The sequence below is a fragment of the Polypterus senegalus genome, chromosome 4 (genome assembly GCF_016835505.1).
Source record: "Polypterus senegalus isolate Bchr_013 chromosome 4, ASM1683550v1, whole genome shotgun sequence".
NCBI classification, from domain to species: Eukaryota; Metazoa; Chordata; class Cladistia; order Polypteriformes; family Polypteridae; genus Polypterus; species Polypterus senegalus.
In genome coordinates, this window is record NC_053157.1 from 9,431,391 (window position 1) to 9,452,248 (window position 20,858).

Here is a 20,858-nt window from a genome sequence, read left to right on the forward strand (position 1 = left end):
CTTTTTTTATGCAATCGTTTTGTTCACCCCACTGAATTAAAGCTGAAAGTCTGCACTTCAACGTCATCCGAGTTGTTTCATTTAAAATTCATTGTGGTGATGTACTGAACCAAAATTAGAAAAAAGTTGTCTCTGTCCAAATATTTATTGACCTAACTGTATCATATAGTGCCTTTCACTTCTATCTGTCTGTCTGTCAATCTATTGACGCCACACTGTACAGCCTGTAAATCCCCCTTCTTAGCTAAGGTCATAAATCAATCCCAGACTGCTTAGTTCAGTGGTTCTCAAACTGTGGGGCAGGCCCCCCTAGGGGGGCACAAAGTAACAGAAAAGGGGGGCACAAAGATGTGATAAAAAGAAAACAAGAATCAAAAATATGAAAAATACATCTATTGAAACCAAAACAAATTAACTTCAACTACATTCTGATACTAGAAAAATAAATAGAGAGTTAGATAAATGTCGATAAAAGTAGGTATAATAAAATATGCATCTATGATATATCATTAACTAGCAGAATACCCGCGCTTCGCAGCGGAGAATTAGTGTGTTAAAGAAGTTATGAAAAAGAAAAGGAAACATTTTAAAAATAACGTAACATGATTGTCAATGTAATTGTTTTGTGACTGTTATGAGTGTTGCTGTCATCAAGGATTTGATTATCATTATTTCTTTCAATCAGGTTCATATTTGGAGGACGTGTTGTGTTCAAGTGTTTGTCAGCCGTTGTAAAGATAACAGGTTTCATTCATCGAAGTGTTCACTACCCAAATCGCTACTCGTGAATCTAAGATGTTTAACAGGCATTCCTGGTATTAAGTTGTGGATTTGCCTGTGAATATTTAGCGGCAGCATGTCTATGAACTTAATTTAAACTTAAGCTTTACCCCTTGCTTTCCTATGGATATGTCTACAAAGGCTTGTTCAGATTCAGAGGGTTGTTCCTGTCCTACTGCATCAATAAACAGCTCGTCTTCCTCTTTATCTGAGACCTGACACACTGCATGCACGGGTTTACCTTTCCCAGTCCTGCAAACTTCAGCGAAGTGGTTCAATTTACCACATTTTTTACACCGTCTTCCTTTAGCTGGACATTGACTTTTTCCACCGTGTGCTTTGTTTCCGCAGTAGCTGCACTTATGAATATGCTTGTCTGCGTCACTCGCTTCATATTCTTTTGCTGCCTTCTCAATTGTGTAATGCGTTTTTTGTTCAGCGCTCTTTGGAGCTCTTGCTTGTTGTCTGCATACTGCGTTCACACTCAGTTCACGTGAGCCGCTCGGAGTACATGCATCGAAGGTTCTCAGCTATGCTTGTGCTATCTCGTGCGATCTTACGATGTCCACGGCTTTATTTAATGTTAGCTGAGACACAGCACTTAAAAGTTTCTCGCGCACTTTCACTGAGTTTGTGCCAAACACTAGTCTATCCCTCACCATCTCATCTTCGTTTGCATAAGCACAGTCCTTCACCAGCAATTTTATCTCCGTTACAAAGTGATCAAAAGTCTCATTTATACCCTGCGTCCTCTCATTAAACTTGTATCTCGTGAATATCGTATTCGTCTTAGGCATGACAAACGCCTCGTAGCGGCAGCGTGTCTATTGGAATGCTGCTGAAGGACGGCCTTATATGGGCAGGCAGCCAACTACGTAGGAGGTGTGCTGATGGGGGACGCAACTCCGCCTCACACGGCAACCGAGCTGCAGGCTATGGCCGTATATATGTACATAAGTAGGTTCCAGTTATGACCGTTACGCGTAGAATTTCGAAATGAAACCTGCTTAACTTTTGTAAGTAAGCTGTAAGGAATGAGTCTGCCAAATTTCAGCCTTCTACCTACACGGGAACTTGGAGAATTAGTGACGTTGGAAAGTTCAATATGGCGGCCGACAGTGGCGTCATACCACCGAAATAAGTATGTACATTGGTTTTGGTTAGTGCAGGGAAGCCGTCTACCAAATTTCGTGAAGAGGGGGCCATAAATAAAGTTCAACGTGGCGAACGTTGTTGATCGTTACGTGTAGAATTTCGAAATGAAACCTGCTTAACTTTTGTAAGCAAGCTGTAATGAATGAGCCTGCCAAATTTCAGCCTTCTACCTACACGGGAAGTTGGAGAATTAGTGGTGAGTGAGTCAGTCAGTGAGGGCTTTGCCCTTTATTAGTCTAGATTAAAAAAAGAACAAATTGGTATTAATGGGCGCCTTTTAAAAAAAAATTAGGGGGGCACAATTAAAACTGTTATGAAAACTCAGGTCGCAAATACTTAAAGGCTGAGAAACGCTGGCTTAGTTCATTTCTTTTGAAGCAGGTCTGGTAACTTTTTGATGTCTCTTAGGTAGCAAACAAATTATCAGCCTTAGTCCTTGCAGACATCATTAATTGTCTTATAAGTAACTGCCTACCTTTAAACTCCTGGACACTCTGTTAGCAAAATAACAGGACACGAGTCACGTCACCTTCACATAACTCTAATAACCACGTATGGAAATACATTATGGGTGGGATAGACTTAATAAGCTCCCATTAAGATCCTGACTTGGATAAAATTGACAAGAAAAGTAGTGCTGAACTATTCTGAACACATGAAACTCACATCATTAATTATTGTTTAAACAGTCTTATATACTAAATGTCTACACGTGGAAGTGTGTGTCTCTGTCCGGCCGGCCCGGAAGTGAGAGGTGGAGTCGAGGTAAGAGCTCTGCCTCCGAGGAAACAGAAAAGCTGCTTAGCCGCTAATAACACAAGCGAGGCCAGCAGGTCAGCAAAATGAAATCTCAGAATTAAGAAATTCACTTAGCCGCTAACATCAGCAAAACAGTATCCTTTTTACTTTTCCTCCAGCTGCTGATGCACAAGCGATGTGAGCACGTCGACAAAACAAATCCTCCTAGGAGAGAGACGCCCAGAGTCGTTCCTTTCGGTTACCTGACATTTCTACATTTCAATTTTTTTCCGGACGATTTCAATAGTTTCTAGGACCCTGGGCTTTTTTTTTTTTTACAGCACGGGCTCACACAGCTAGTGAGATATAAAATGAACAGAACATGACCAGCAAACTGTGTCCATCAAAAATATCTGAAAATAAAGAAATGATGAAGGTCTCGAGAATGTTGGTCTGCTCAGGTCCACATAACATTTTATCAGAGCTCTTAGAAAAGAGAAAAATCAACCATTTCAGAAATGTCTGCTATTGCACAATGAGAGCAGCAACAAGCCATGGAATTAAAGAACAAGTTTAATTAACAACAAGAATCGGTGCCTAATTAAGCAACTGGTTGGAGTTTGAGGCCCCGACTTAGGTGGTCTTCTGTTGGCTCACTCACTTCACATTTCATTTCTGTTTAAGGAAAGAAACAAAGCAACTCAGAGGAAAGATGAAGAAATTCAGGGGAACAAATCTTAAAAAAAAAACAAGTCATCCATCCATCCATCCATTTTCCAACCCGCTGTCAATTAAAATGAATAGAAAAGGAGTTGATTAGGAGCAAAAACTGGACACCAATTAAGAAAAGGGTTAGAATGAAAACCTGCAGCCATTGCGGCCCTCCAGGACAGACCCTTGAATTAAGGAGTCGCCCTCAATTGAACTGTTTAAAATGGACTGAAGACGCATTTCTATCCTGTGGCTTTCTGTGACCGTCGGTGATACTGGTGGTTTCCTTTATCGTTGCCAATTGGTTATTTCAAATCACTGCTGGTTTGTATTCTACTTTATTTTTTTGTTGTATATTTAATTGTAAAGCACTTTCGCTACAGCATTACTGATGTCGTTCTGAGTATGACGTTAACGTGCATCCAACCCTGCAAGCAAGTCTTCCAACTTAGAGGGAAAACTTTAGGGTTAGTGGCAGCCATCGTTAAAAAAAACTTAGACTGTTCCCATGTGGTGCTGAGGTGTCACCCGCTGCATTCGGGTCAGGTGGTTCGGCGTGTGATAGGTGCGACAACACGCTACTGCGCATGCTCCCAACCTCCACCTCCTTATGTTCTTTTAAATGTGCTTTGTAAATAATCTGACATTATCATTTGTTTTATTATTTTTTTTTTTTTTAAATGTAGGCACTGTTTACATGAAGATCTACCGTTTGTCTGTTCTGATATGCTGAAAAAGTTAACAATTTCCATGGGCTCTACTTACTTTTTCACTTAACGGTAAACTGATAAAAACTTTAAACAAAACACACATAAATCGATGCCGTCTTAACAAAAAAATATAAAGGAATCGTAACGTCTGCATGCATAAAGTTAGCGAAAGCGGTCCAAATATCAAATAAGCAAACCCGTGTTTTAATGACAACAGAACACTTCCGATTTACACAACCGCCAGGCTTGGGATCCGTTTATATAGATTTTATCCCAAAAACACGAGAAAATAATCCTGTACACACAAATACTTGGTAACGTTCCAAATCCCTCCCCTCCCTCCCTTTCCTTCCTTCCTTCCTTCCTTCCTTCTTTCTCCTAAATCTGTGGAGACTCCTTTTTCAATGGAAATTACACAACCAAATTGAACTGGCACGCTTTTTCGTACATTATCTTTAAGCGCAGGTAATAACTAACAGCAGAAAAAAAAACTTAATACTCACTTCCAAAAAAAAAATCAGCGCCGTCTGAAAATTGGTGTTTTCATCCGGTTGTTTTCAAAAACTCTCTAAAAAAATCTCCAACTTGTAGCATGTCATTTCAGTTCGTTTTATTGCAAATCACATTGAACTTCTGAAAACCCGCCGATCAGTCTCCATGTGTGAGCAACGCTAGGCACAAAAATCAGCTGTTAGACTCCGGACAGAAACATCGAATCACAGCTCAAAGGTTCCGTTGTGAATTTGAAGGTTCCTACCTATAATCGTGCTGTAGCGACCATAGACACACAGTATATAGATAGACGCCGCATTCACTGTGTTGCCCAGTCGACACGATACGTCAGCGCATCCGCCATGTTGCGAGTGGCAAAAGTGCCATTTTTAAACTAATACAGGTAGACGTGAAAACCGGGTTTTCTGATGAAAAAACAATAACGTTTAAAACAGTATCATTTACATACAACAGATTTTGTCGAATTGTTTAGATGCAATTATTTATATCCATTTATACACTAATAATGGCAATTATTAAATAATAATAATAATAATTCCCCATATAAGTAACATTTCTCAGACTGCCTTCTTCCATCTCCGAAACATTTCTAGACTGGCTTTTAAAGGTGGTGATAAGCATGAGCTGAAGTGCGTGCAGAAGGAACTCCGAGTCCAGCTCAGGGCGAAAGAGCAGTACAGGAGAAAGCTGGAGCAGAAGTTGCAGAACAACAGTATGAAGGAAGTGTGGGATGGGATGAAGATTATCACTGGCTGCAGCTCGGGCGGGTGCCGCATCGAGACAGACGTGGAGAGAGCAAACCAAATGAACAACTTCTTTAATAGGTTTGATCACAGTAACCCACTCTCACCTCGGAGTACTGCATCCTCCAACCATCCTTCTGCTGATACCAGCATAGGTGAGACATCCCCACCCACAATTACAGCAGCCCAGGTGAGCAGAGAGCTGAAAAGACTTTGTGCCAGCAAAGCAGCGGGTCCAGATGGTGTATCGCCACGATTGCTGAAGGCCTGTGTGTTGGAACTGGGGAGTCCTCTACAGCGCATCTTCAACCTGAGCCTGGAACAGGGGAGAGTCCCGAGGCTTTGGAAAACATCTTGTATCACCCCAGTCCCAAAGGTATCACGTCCTAGTGAGCTGAATGACTTCCGGCCTGTTGCTCTGACGTCACATATGATGAAGACCATGGAGCGGCTGCTGCTTCACCACCTGAGGCCACAGGTCCGTCACGCCCTTGACCCTCTGCAGTTCGCATACCAGGAGAAGGTGGGAGCGGAGGATGCCATCATCTATATGCTACACCGATCCCTCTCCCACCTGGACAGAGGCAGTGGTGCTGTAAAATTATGTTTTGGACTTCTCTAGCACCTTCAACACCATCCAACCTCTGCTCCTTAGGGATAAGCTGACTGAGATGGGAGTAGACTCACACCTTGTGGCATGGATTGTGGACTATCTTACAGACAGACCTCAATATGTGCGTCTTGGGAACTGCAGGTCTGACATTGTGTGCAGCAATACAGGGGCCCCGGACTGTACTTTCTCGGTCCTGTTCAATCTATATACATCAGACTTCCAATATGACTCGAGTCCTGCCACGTGCAAAAGTTCGCTGATGACACTGCTATGGTGGGCTGCATCAGGAGTGGGCAGGAGGAGGAGTACAGAAAGTTAATCAAAGACTTTGTTAAATGGTGCGACTCAAACCACTTACACCTTAACACCAGCAAGACCAAGGAGCTGGTGGTGGATTTTAGGAGGCCTAGGCCCCTCATGGACCCTGTGATCATCAGAGGTGACTGTGTGCAGAGGTGCAGACCTATAAATATCTGGGAGTGCAGCTGGATGACAAATTGGACTGGACTGCCAATACTGATGCTCTATGTAAGAAAGCTCAGAGCAGACTATACTTTCTGAGAAGGTTGGCATCCTTCAACATCTGCAGTAAGATGCTGTAGATGTTCTACCAGACGGTTGTGGCGAGTGCCCTCTTCTACGCGATGGTGTGCTGGGGTGGCAGCATAAAGATGAAAGACGCCTCACGCCTGGACAAACTTGTTAAGAAGGCAGGCTCCATTGTAGGAGTAAAGTTGGACAGTTTAACATCTGTGGCAGAGCGACGGGCACTAAGCAAACTCCTGTCAATCATGAAGAATCCACTGCATCCACTTAACAGGATCATCTCCAGGCAGAGGAGTAGCTTCAGTGACAGACTTTTGTCACCGTCCTGCTCCACTGACAGACTGAGGAGATTGTTCCTCCCCCACACTATGAGACTCTTCAATTCCACCCGGGGGAGTAAATGCGAACATTAATTTTATTTTAATTCTTTTCATTTTTATTACTATTTAATTTAATATTGTTTCTTTGTATCAGTATACTGCTGCTGGATTATGTGAATTTCCCCTTGGGATTAATAAAGTATCTATCTATCTATCTATCAATCTAACTAGACTTCATCCTGTTCTTACGCAACACAGTACTGAAGTATTGGTTAATGGCCGAGTCACCTCACATGCAGATTACTGTAATGCTATTCTATTTGGCATCCCACAAAAATGTATCCATCGCTTACAATTTCTTCAAAGTTCTGCTGCCAGGATAATAACCTGCTGTTCTAAATCCACTGAACATATCACACCGATTCTCTCTCAACTTCACTGGCTTCCTGTTCACTACTGAATACAATACTAAATCCCGCTCTGAACATTTAAAGCTCTCCCCTACCTCTCTGATCTCCTCCTTACTTACACTCCTCTCGCTCACTCAGATCCTGTAATTTGAGAGTATTCAGTCTGGTAATGTGGTGCAGCCTTAGTTTGTGGAAGACAGACACAATTAAAGACATGAGCATAAAATGATGGCTGTCAATTTCAAACTGTGTTTCCTCCATGTGCTCCTTCATCTGAACCAATCTCAGCTCGAACAAACTGATCGATCAAAGATACACTGACAGCTTACCCTAATGTCAACTGTTGAATAACACGCTCAGCTACTTTGACCACCTTGACTGGACCCTCAGAAGGAATCATCAGACCTCCTTTGTTTTTTAATGTGAGCGAGTGGTAGCTTTGATCATATGATGCCGGTACAGCATCTGTTACCAAACTAGCACGGCACACGTCACAGGACAGCTTTCTCCAAATCCCGTCTAAGGGCTACCTGACCTCCCACTGCTTCCTCAGGTGGATTTCTTTGCGAAACCTTCAATGTTTGAGAAATGTTAACAGCTAACAACAATCTACATAGTTAGTGACTAAATACGTTTAGCCAAAACGTTGTCTGGAGGCTCACTTGAGTACATAAATGCATAGCTTTGCTAGCATAGCCTGGCATGGCTGAAGTTAAGATTATAAAAACGGGATTTTCTAATGGCCAAATATAACCAAAACAATTGTTCTGCCTTACCTATGAAATGTAATCCTCCGGGACCTGGTTTGGAGCGTACAGCGGTTTGTACAATCCCAAGCAGCACATGCGTGAGGCATCTTTATCCATTACTTCACTCCACAGCAGTGCCACTCGCAATATGGCGGTGACGTTGACATACGATGCTGCTGGTCATGCGGCGTCTAGTAATTCTATGTCTATGGTAGCGACGGACAGTAGTGACGTCCCAGGAGGCTTTGCGGCACGGCACCTAAAATTAGACTGTTAATTTTGATTTTTTTTTATGTTGGGTTTCAAACAGTTGTGCTTAATGTTGGTTTATATTTTTTGCCAATGGGTGTGTTTTATTGAAGTTTAAAGGTGAGGAGAGTGAGATTTTTGAGTTTGCCTACAACCACTAACTGATGCTGCCTGGTGTACGAGACCCGTTATCGTGAAGTGAAGATTGTAGTGATTGTATTTCAACATTATTAATATTAAGAAAAAAGTAGACAAGAAGCATTTTCTTGATAAATCGAGTGTGCCTGGTTGTCACAGTATCTATGTCTTAAAATAAACTGCTCAAAAAAATTAAAGGAACACTTTGAAAACACATCAGATCTCAATGGGAAAAAGAAATCCTCCTGGATATCTATACTGATATAGACTGGGTAATGTGTTAGGAACGAAAGGATGGAAATGAAAATGATCAACCTACAAAGCCCTGAATTCAAAGACTCCCCAAAAATCAGAGTGAAAAAATGATGTGGCAGGCTAGTCCATTTTGTCAAAATTGAATTGCAGCAACTCCAAATTGTACGCAGCACTTTGTATGGCCCCTGTGTTCTTGTATACATGCCTGACAACATCGGTGCATGCTTCTAATGAGATGACAGATGGTGTTGTGGGGGATCTCCTCCCAGATCTGGACCAGGGCATCACTGAGCTCCTGGACAGTCTGAGGTGCAACCTGGTGGCATTGGATGGACCAAAACATAATGTCCCAGAGGTGTTCTATTGGATTTAGGTCAGGAAAGTGTGGTGGCCAGTCAATGGTATCAATTCCTTCATCCTCCAGGAACTGCCTGCAAACTCTCACCACATGAGGCCAGGAATTGTCGTGCACCAGGAGCCACTGTACCAGCATAGGGTCTGACAATGGGTCCAAGGATTTCATCCTGATACTTAATGGCAGCCAAGGTGCCTTTGTCAAGCCTGTAGCGGTCTGTGGGACCCTCCATGGATATGCCTCCCCAGACAATTATCCCACCACCAAACTGCTCATGCTGAATGATGTTACAGGCAGCATAATGTTCTCCATGGCTTTCCAGACCCCTTTCACTTCTGTCACGTGCTCAGGGTGAACCTGCTCTCATCTGTAAAAAGCACAGGGCACCAGTGGTGCATCTGCCAATTCTGGTATCCTATGGCGAATGCCAATCGAGCTGCATGCTGCTGGGCAGTGAGCTCAGGCCCATTAGAGGACATGGGGCCCTTGGGTCACCCTCATGAAGTCTTTCTGGTTGTTTGGTCAGAGACATTCACACCAGTGGCCTGCTGGAGGTCATTTTGTAGGGCTCTGGCAGTGCTCATCCTGTTCCTCCTTGCCCAAAGGAGCAGATACTGGTCCTGCTGATGGGTTATGGACCTTCTATGGCCCTCTCCAGCTCTCCTAGAGTAACTGCTTGTCTCCTAGAATCTCCTCCATGCCCTTGAGACTGTGCAGGGAGACACAGCAAACCTTCTGGCAATGACACGTATTGATGTGCCATCCTGGAGAAGTTGGACTACCTGTGCAACCTCTGTAGGGTCCAGGTATCGCCTCATGCTACCAGTAGTGACACTGACTGTAGCCAAATGCAAAACTAGTGAAGAAACAGTCAGAAAAGATGAGGAGGGAAAAATGTCAGTGGCCTCCACCTGTTAAACCATTCCTGTTTTGGGGGTCATCTCATTGTTGCCCCTCTAGTGCATCTGTTGTTAATTTCATTAACACCACAGCAGCTGAAACTGATTAACAACCCCCTCTGCTACTTAACTGACCAGATTAATATCCCATAAGTTTCATTGACTTTATGCTATACTCTGATTAAAAAGTGTTCCTTTAATTCTTTTGAGCAGTATACAATAGTTATTATGACAGAAAATTCTTGAAACGGAAAGCTAAATTGTATCGTTTAAAAATATAATTTTTGTATTTGTAAAGAGAGACAGTATACTAATAAAGGCCAAGCACACGTGGTGATCTCTCGCATTTTATTCATGAAAGCGCGGCTCCACTTTCGACTATCACGCTGCGATTGCGCAGATTCTGACGTCATTGCTTGGCTGTACTCTATAAGAACGCCAGCACAGAATCTCTGTGTAGTATACTGTGCATACAAGAGCGTCGTGAGCAGCAGCGGGAGACAGGAAGAAAATAACACAGGAGTTCCAATTACAAGGAAGAAATATAGCCATTGTGGTATAAGAGAACTATATGAGTCCACTTGTGGTTGACCATACCTATTGGACAAAGATTGGAGTGGATGGTGCAATTATCTGTCTGCTCCATCTGGCTTATTCTGCTACTGGATAAAGCTGGTGGCACCGAGAATGATTGATTTTGAATTTCTCCAGTGCCTTTAATACCATCCTGCCATCCCTGTTCAGAGCTCCGAGATATGCTGGTGGATGACCCTATGGTGTCCAAGGTTATGGATTATCTGCCAGGCAGACGGTTCACCGACAAAAGCGGAATAGACATATGCGCCCCGACAAAACCGCTACGGACAAATGAGCGCCGACAAAATCGCGAGAGAGGCCAAGAGAGTGGGACGCCCTTGCTGCAATTCTTCCTACATATGCAGGGCGTGATCTTAAATAATGTCTGCGAGCCATGCTGATGGCATGACGCGTCTTATAATATTGACTTATAAAATAAACATTATTATATATGCTTTAATCTAGTAATTCATATTTAATTAAACTTTCGCGATTTTGTCAGGGCGATTTTGAGGGCGCGTTTTAATCGGCGCTATTTTGTCGGCGCGCATGTGTCTATCACGCAAATGTCGGGTCACAAGGCAGACCACAATTTGTGAGACCCCAGGACTTTGAGCAACACTGGAGCACCAGAAAGGATAGTCAAGTCTCCGCTTCTGTTCAATCTGTACACCTCTGACTATGATTATAACACCAAGTCATGTCACTTCTGGACATCCTCAGATGATTCTGCACTTGTCGGGTGTATCGATAAGGAGGATGAGGCAAACAGAGAAGTCAGGGGGAGAGCTTTGTTTCTTGGTGCAAAGAGAATTGCCTGCATCTTTATATCAGTAACACCAAACAACTGCTTATTGATTTTCACCACACCGAAGACCCTCTACGTCCAGTCACTATTCAGCGAGTAGATATAGAGGTAGTCCACTCCTACAAGTACTTGGGGGTCCACATTAATAACAAGATGGACTTGTCTCATAACACAGAGGAACTATAGGAGAAATGGCAGAGCATTTGCGTTACTTTTACTTATTTGGTTGACACCTTTATCCAAGATGACTTATAACATTTATGGTACAATTGGTGATATTTCTTTTTGGCTTTCCAATTGGAGCACAGGCAGCTCAAGTGACATGCTCAGGGCCACATGGTGGCAGTAGTGGGATATGAACCCACAACCTCAGGGTTTGGTCCAAAGCCTTAACCACTGTGCCACACTGCCTGCCTGCAGGCTCCTATTCCTTAGGAGGTTGTGTTCCTTTAATGTGGGAAGTGACATCCTTCACATCTTCTGCAACTCCGTGATGGCCAGTGTGGTGTACTGGGCTGGTAACATCACTAAAAGAGAGGCCAATAAACTCACTAAAAAGGCAGGCTCAGTTATGGGGTCGATCTCTGGAACCCCTGGAGGTCATAGAGGAGGAGAGAATGAAGACAAAACTGAGTGCCATTCTGAACAAAGCTGCACATCTTCTCTCTGTGACACAACAACAATGAGGACTTTCAGCCAACAAATTATGTAGCAGAAGTGGGTCAAGGAGCTCCTTTACAGTAACAGCAATATGCCTGTATTGCGCCTCACCAGGGCTGTGAATGTCAAGTCAGAAATTTTCATTCATTTAAAATTTTTTCTTCTTTCCAGTCATTCTGGTGTGTGTATGGGTTTATTTATTTAAAGAGTTTCTGTAAAACGCCAAATAAAGTTCTATCTAATTTATGTAGGAAAATTATAGCCATTCATCCATCCATTATCCAACCCACTATATCCTAATTACAGGGTCACAGGGGTCTGCTGGAGCCAGTCCCAGCCAACACAGGGCGCAAGGCAGGAAACAAACCCCGGGCAGGGCACCAGCTCACCACAGGACACACACATACACACACACACACCCACACACCAAGCACACACTAGGGACAATTTAGGATCACCAATGCACCTAACCTGCATGTCTTTGGACTTTGGGAGGAAACCCACACAGACACCGGGAGAACATGCAAACTCCATGCAGGGAGGACCCGGGAAGCAAAGTCAGGTGTCCTTACTGCGAGGCAGCAGCGCTTAGGAGTGTTTCAGATAAAGTTAAATAAATAAGTTCGCAAATAAAAAAATCTTTTCAGAATCAGAATCACTTTTCCAGAAAAGAAAACAGAGAAAAGTAAAGAGTAATAAAGATTATAGATTCATTGAAGAGTTCGATAAGTCTCAGCAAATCTAGTTCATTAAGGGTAGAATTAAATTGTAGTTACTTCCTCTTCTTTCGGCTGCTCCTATTAGGGGTTGCCACAGCAGATCATCTTCTTCCATATCTTTCTGTTCTCGTCATCTTGCTCTGTCACACTCATCACCTGCATGTCTTTACTGTGACCTGCATGTCTGTACTTTAACATGGCCTTCTCATAACTTCACTTTAACTTAATCCTGATACTCTGTATGTTCAATTCTTCATAGTAACTATTCATTGTGGCTCTAAAATCCGTACTGACCCCTACTCTCTCTTCTGTTTCTTTTTCCGGTTTCTTTGTGGTGGCGGCCTGTGCCACCTCCACCTACTCAAAGCATCCTGATGCACCAACATTGATGGACTAAAAGCCAGAAGTCTACGTGACCACCATCATCAGGTCCTTCCATGACAACCCTAAATCCAAAGAGGACTGTTCCACTTATGTTAGGTAGAATGCCCAGAGGGGACTGGGCGGTCTCGTGGTCTGGAACCCCTACAGATTTTATTTTTTTTCTCCAGCTTTTGGAGTTTTTTTTTGTTTGTTTTTTCTGTCCACCCTGGCCATCAGACCTTACTTATTCTATGTTAATTAATGTTGACTTATGTTTATTTTTTATTGTGTCTTCTATTTTTCTATTCATTTTGTAAAGCACTTTGAGCTACATTTTTTGTATGAATATGTGCTATATAAATAAATGTTGATTGATTGATTGATTGATGTCCTCTCTCAACACATCCATAAATCTTCTCTTAGGCCTTCCTTCTCTCCTCTTCCCTGGCAGCTCTATCCTTATCATCCTTCTCCCAATATACCCAGCATCTCTCCTCTGCACATGTCCAAACCGATGCAATCTCCCCTCTCTGACTTCGTCTCCCAACTGTCCAACTTGAGCTGACCCTCCAGTGTCCTCATTTCTAATCCTGTACATCCTCGTCACCCCCAATGCAGATCTTCACATCTTTAACTCTGCCACCTCCAGCTCTGTCTCCTGTGCCACTGTCTCCAGCCCATATAACATAGCTGGTCTCACTACCATCCTGTAGACCTTCCCTTTCACTCTTGCTGGTACCCGTCTGTCACAAATCACTCCTGATGCTCTTCTTCACCCACTCCACCCTGTCTGCACTCTCTTCTTCACCTCACTTCTACAATCCCCATTACTCTGTAGATAGATAGATAGATAGATAGATAGATAGATAGATAGATGAAAGGCACTATATAATAGATAGATAGATGAAAGGCACTATATAATAGACAGATACATAGATAGATAGATAGAGATATGAAAGGCACTATATAATAGACAGATAGATAGATAGATAGATAGACAGATAGATAGATAGATAGATAGATAGATAGATAGATAGATAGATAGATAGATAGATAGATAGATACTTTATTAATCCCCAAGGGGAAATTCACAGCACTGTACTGTTGATCCCAAGTATTTAAACTCATCCACCTTTGCCAGCTCTACTCCTTCAACATCCTCACCATTCCACTGACCTCCCGCTCATTCACACACATGTATTCTGACTTGGTGGTCCTGCTATTGCTCTTGTCTCATATCTCCACCTCTCCGGCGTCTCCTTGACCTGCTCCCTACTCTCGCTACAGATCACAATGTCATCAGCAAACATCACAGTCCAGACTCCTGTCTAATTTTCGTATTAAAACGTTGACAGTTTCCCGTGAGAATAGCTTTTGTTATGACAATTAACAAATCACAGGGACAAACATTCGAAAAAGTTGGTTTATTTATTAGAGAGAAAGAAACGACATTCAATCCTGTGCAGTTATATGTTGCGTTGTCACGATGAAAGTCCAAACACAGAATCACATATCAACGTGATATTGATGAAAATTTAATTCAAAAAGTTGTTTTCACCTAAGTTTTACAGTAAAAGTGTAAGTTTAAAAAGTATTTGTGTTCTAATTTCAAAGCCAAACAGAACAAAATCGTATTAAGCAACGAATAACTCTAAAGGAACATGAAACATTATTACGTGTTAATATTTTTTTATATGGTTAATTATTTGCTGTAATGTAAAATAGTTAGTAAATTGTACATCCGCATTCCCCATACGCGAACAGCAGAACTACAAAGAGGCGAGCGCGTAGCACAAGTATGGGGTCTGGCGAGCAAATCGAGCAGGGGGCAAAGCTACCTAGTAAATTATTATTAACCTTATAATAATTATATCCATCCATTATCCAACCTGCTATATCCTAACTACAGGGTGACGGGTGTCTGCTGGAGCCAATTCCAACCAACACAGGACAGGAACAAACCCCGGGCAGGGCGCCAGCTCACCACAGGGCACACACTAGGGACAATTTAGAATCGCCAATGCACCTAACCTGCATATCTTTGGACTGTGGGAGGAAACCCACGCAGACATGGAGAGAACATGCAAACTCCACACAGGAAGGACCCGGGAAGTGAACCCAGGTCTCCTAACTGTGAGGCAGCAGCGCTACCCACTGCGCCACCGTGCCACCCTATAATAATTATATCCATTCATCCATTATCCAACCCGCTATATCCTAACTACAGGGTGAGGGCGTCTGTTGGAGCCAATCCCAACCAACACAGGGCACAAGGCAGGAAACAAACCCCGGGCAGGGTGCCAGCCCACCACAGGGCACACGCACCCACACACTAGGGACAATTTAGAATCGCCAATGCACCTAACCTGCATATCTTTGGACTGTGGGAGGAAACTCACGCAGACACGGGGAGAACATGCAAACTCCACAAAAAGGAGGACCTGGGAAGTGAACCCAGGTCTCCTAACTGCGAGGCAGCAGCGCTACCCACTGCGTCACTGTGCCGCCCTATAATAATTATATCCATTCATCCATTATCCAACCCGCTATATCCTAACTACAGGGTGACGGGCGTCTGCTGGAGCCAATCCCAACCAACACAGGGCACAAGGCTGGAAACAAACCCAGGGCAGGGTGCCAGCCCACCGCAGGGCACACACACACCAGGGTCAATTTAGGACCACCAATGCACCTAACCTGCATGTCTTTGAACTGTGGGAGGTAACCCATGCAGACACGGGGAGAACATGCAAACTCCACGCAGGGAGGACCTGGGAAGTGAACCCAGGTCTCTTAACTGCAGCGCTACCACTTCTCCAACATGCCACCCTATAATAATTATATTTCTATCAAAAATAATAATAATAATTAATTGCTGTTGTTGTTGCTAAAACCTCATGCTGTTTCAGTGTGGTGCTGAGGTGTCACCCATTGTACAACTGCACTCGGGTCCCAATCTGGGTGGTTTGTCATGTGGTAGGTGTGACAACGTGCTGTATCAGCGCATACTCCCAACCTGTTGTAGCTGTGCCCAACTGGCCAATGCCAATACTGCAACTTAAGAAGAGAGAAGTTTCAAAGTAAGGAAAACAAGTTTTGAGGTAAGGCAGTAATACTCACTGAGCATGGCGGTGTGTTACATGCTGGTTAGCACATGCAAGGAAGAATTTCACTGTTCTCTGTACACTTGACATTACTAAACCCTATAACTACAGTACTACTTGTATCGGATATGCAATAAGAATCCTAGGTGCAGTGTTTGGAATCACCACTAGAGGACGCTTAGAGATCTACAAGAGAGCATCATCAGCTTTCAGCAGGCGCTCCTCTCAGGGCAGGCTCTCCTCATATCCTCTCGTCATCATTGTGTTTGCCATCTCTATGAACCGTGGTTTGTCATGCGAGAACGTGTCTCTCGCTATACCAATGAACAAAGCATTGTTATCATTCTTGTAACTCGTCAGAAGCGTAAGAAATTTCTGTGGAAAAAGTAGACTGGGTGAGTAACAGACAACTCCTTCATCTGATGTGGGACTGAAAAAAAAAAAGCAGGTAACACACAATGGAGGTAAAGAGGGGAATAAAGTCAGAGAAGGTGAGGCTACAGTCATGGCCAAAAGTTTAGAGAATGACTCAAATGTTGGTTTTCACACAGTCTGCTGCTGCAGTGTTTTTTAGATCTTTGTGTCAGATGTTTCTCTGGTAAGGCTTTTATTGACAATGACATGGAGTTTATGCACAGAGTCTATATTTGCATTTGCACTGTTGCACCTTCTTTCTTTTTCAAGATCTCTGCCCGACAGGCTGTCAGTCAACTTCTGGGCCCAATCCTGACTGACGACAGACCATTCTTGTATAATCAATGCTTGGGGTTTGTCAGAATTTGGGGGTTTTTGTGTGTTCACCCACCTCTTGAGGATTGACTTCAAGTTCTCAGTGGGGAGTTTCCTGGTCATGTTTTGTTCCCCAAGCCTCTTAGTTCTCACTTTTGCCTTATGGACGAGTGCTCCGTCATGCTGGATTGTTCATTGTTGGTCACCAAACTGTTCTTGGATGGTTTTGAGAAGTTGCTCTCGGAGGATGTTTTGGTCCCATTCAGCAAAAGAACCCCCAGACTATCACACTTCCTCCTCCATGTTTGACAGTTGGTGTCATACACTGAGGAGCCATCCTGTCACCAACTCTGACGGTGTACAAACTCCTGGCATTAGTGATAAAACCGAAGATTTCAAATTTGGGTTCATCAGCCCCTAAACCTTTCTTTCAGTCTGCTGTAGTCCGCAGCTGGTATTTCAGGGCCCTATTTTGTCCTTTAAGGAATGGCCTTCTTCCTGCCACTTGTCCTGTCAAACCGGCAGCATAAAGTCTCCTCTTCACAGTACAAACTGAGACTGGTAAGCTGTTGTGCTGTGAGGAGCCTGTGATCACACAAGCTGGTGACTCTCCGAAACGTGTCTTCTGATTGGCTGGTGACTTTGGCTCTGCCAGATCTCCTCCTATCAGAGTTTCTTCCAGTTTCCAATTGCATTTGGATTGTGTAGGACACCACTGGCCTCATGGACACTGTGATTCCTTTTTATAATTTCTCTAAATGAAAGGCCTATACTTCTAAAGGTGGTAATCCTCTGTCTCATTTCATTTGTTAATTGCCGTTTTCTTGCCATTGTCACTGGAATTTATAACTTTCTACAGTGTAATGTTGTCCAAGCTGTACTTCAGAGGGTGTAGTAGCACAGTCTGTTCCAAATCTGCTATTAAGACACACAGATGACTTTTAAGTAATCAACAGAAGTTGGGACACCCGTGCAAATGGTTTGCTTTAGCTTGTAAGGCTTCATTTACTTTAATTGCTGCACAACATCTGTAGGTTGCAACCGATTAGTTGTTCCCGGAAGAAGGCCCATTTGTTATATATCTTGAAATTTCAGTTTTTGCTAAACTAAACTTTAAAATTAAACCTCTGGCAGTTTACAGTTTACCTTTTCACCCTTTTAACTCATTCAATGCCTTTGAAACGATTACATTTGAAGAAAAACGGTCCTGTTCAATCTATATACATCAGACTTCCAATATTACTCGGAGTCCTGCCACGTGCAAAAGTTCGCTGATGACACTGCTATTGTGGGCTGCATCAGGAGTGGGCAGGAGGAGGAGTACAGAAAGTTAATCAAAGACTTTGTTAAATGGTGCGACTCAAACCACTTACACCTTAACACCAGCAAGACCAAGGAGCTGGTGGTGGATTTTAGGAGGCCCAGGCCCCTCATGGACCCTGTGATCATCAGAGGTGACTGTGCAGAGGGTGCAGACCTATAAATATCTGAGAGTGCAGCTGGATGACAAATTGGACTGGACTGCCAATACTGATGCTCTATGTAAGAAAGGTCAGAGCCGACTATACTTTCTGAGAAGGTTGGCATCCTTCAAAATCTGCAGTAAGATGCTGCAGATGTTCTACCAGACGGTTGAGGCGAGTGCCCTCTTCTACGTGGTGGTGTGCTGGGGTGGCAGCATAAAGATGAAAGATGCCTCACGCCTGGACAAACTTGTTAAGAAGGCAGGCTCTATTGTAGGAGTAAAGTTGGACAGTTTAACATCTGTGGCAGAGCGACGGGCACTAAGCAAACTCCTGTCAATCATGAAGAATCCACTGTATCCACTGAACAGTGTCATCTCCAGGCAGAGGAGTAGCTTCAGTGACAGACTTTTGTCACCGTCCTGCTCCACTGACAGACTGAGGAAATCGTTCCTCCCCCACACTATGCGACTCTTCAATTCCACCCGGGGGAGTAAATGCTAACATTAATTTTATTTAAATTTTTTTTCATTTTTATTACTATTTAATTTAATATTGTTTCTTTGTATCAGTATACTGCTGCTGGATTATGTGAATTTCCCCTTGGGATTAATAAAGTATCTATCTATCTATCTATCTATCTATCTATCTATCTATCTATCTATCTATCTATTATATAGTGCCTTTCATATCTATCTATCTATCTATCTATCTATCTATCTATCTATCTATCTATTATATAGTGCCTTTCATATCTATCTATCTATCTATCTATCTATCTATCTATCTATCTATCTATCTATCTATCTATCTTATAATGCCTTTCACCTTATCTATCTATCTATCTATCTATCTATCTATCTATCTATCTATCTATTATATAGTGCCTTTCATATCTATCTATCTATCTATCTATCGATCTATCTATCTATCTATCTATCTATTATATAGTGCCTTTCATATCTATCTATCTATCTATCTATCTATCTATCTATCTATATCTATCTATCTATCTATCTATCTATCTATTATATAGTGCCTTTCATATCTATCTATCTATCTATCTATCTATCTATCTATCTATCGATCTATCTATCTATCTATCTATTATATAGTGCCTTTCATATCTATCTATCTATCTATCTATCTATCTATCTATCTATCTGTCTATCTATCTATCTATCTATCTATATATCTAGTGCCTTTCATATCTAGTGCCTATCTATCTATCTATCTATCTATCTATCTATCTATCTATCTATCTATCTATCTATCTATCTATCTATCTATCTATCTACCTGAAGTGTTCTAAAACTTTTGAAATTACCGGTGACAAAGGACACGACAGCTTCTGTTACAGTTTCAAGGTGCCTTGTGAGGAGTGAGTTAATGTCAAGAAGTTTAGGTGGATGACGGCAAGGAGATCAAGAGAGGTTTAGGGAAAAAAAAGCCTCCATGGAAATATCAGTCTGCAAAACTAGTTTCAGCCAGTCAGATGTTTGGGGTCACCTAGAAAGCTTTACGTTTTGGGTAGAAATATTATCAAGATACTATTAAACTGATTTAAATATGCAGACAAGGCATTACTAGTGTGCATGATGGCTATTACTGACTGAAATTACCAATTTTTTAATTTACCTCGGGGGGCTCCGCCCCCTGCTTGCTTCACTCGCCCACCGCCGGGTTTATTTTACTGGATATACAATTTAAAGAGATTGTCATTTTCATGAGAATTTACTTTAAAAAATTTTGTAAAAACAATGCTTGTCTTTTATTTCCGGCCCCAGGCGTGGCTAAATCTTTCTCGCAGGGCGTATAATGCTGCTCGTGTTGTGAAGGGGGGACGGCTGAACGCACGCTAAGGAGATGCTGTTAGATCATCTGCTGTTTTGCTGCTGCTGGCGAGCTGTGTATTCTGCTTGTCACGCTGCATGTCGATCATTTCAAAGCCTGTACGGCAGCTGTCCTTATGCCACTTCGCGTCTCTGACGCTCACATTGTGAAGGGGTTGGGGTGGGGCGGCTGAATGCACGCTAAGGAGAAGCAGTGAGATTATCTGCTGGCTTTCTGCTGCTGCTGCTGGCAAGCTGCGTGTTCTGCTTGTCGCTTGTCGTTGCTTTAAGAACTGGGAGCACATGATGTCTGGCTGCCAAAAGCATGCCAACAACTGCTTGGTTAGATGTCCGTGAACTTGTTTTAAATGTTGTCTCGCGTGACGTTAAAGTGTCTCTTGCGGGATGTCAAATTGCGTTCCGAGAAGATCATGTCTCGTTTCCCTAGTCTCCCTCCCAGGATTTTTTTTTTAAATTGAGATATTATTCACACACCAGTAATGGCACTTGACTTTCATTCCTAGCTTTCCTCCTCTTTCTCTGTACGTTTACCATTCGTTTGCTCAGAGGTTGATGCGCTTGCTGCTTCCTGAGCAGCTCTTCTTTCCTCCACCCTAGCGGCCCGCTTCTTCTCTTCTTCCGTTGGCATCTTTTCACGTTAAAACTGATTAAGTCAGTGTTCGTGTTGGGATTACTTAGTACGTTTTCCTTAATTTTTCA

The 20,858-nt window shown here is 42.8% G+C and overlaps 1 protein-coding gene across 4 annotated transcripts in view; it reads right to left on the reverse strand.

Moving 5' to 3' along the window:
• Nucleotides 1-4,805, reverse strand: part of prmt9 (protein arginine methyltransferase 9) — a 107,180-nt gene extending 102,375 nt beyond the window's left edge. For all 4 annotated transcript variants that reach the window (XM_039750223.1, XM_039750222.1, XM_039750224.1 and 1 more), the window contains exon 1: nt 4,598-4,805. The gene's annotated coding sequence lies outside the window, so the exon portion shown is untranslated. The remainder of the gene's footprint in view (nt 1-4,597) is intronic.
• Nucleotides 4,806-20,858: the final 16,053 nt, after the last annotated feature.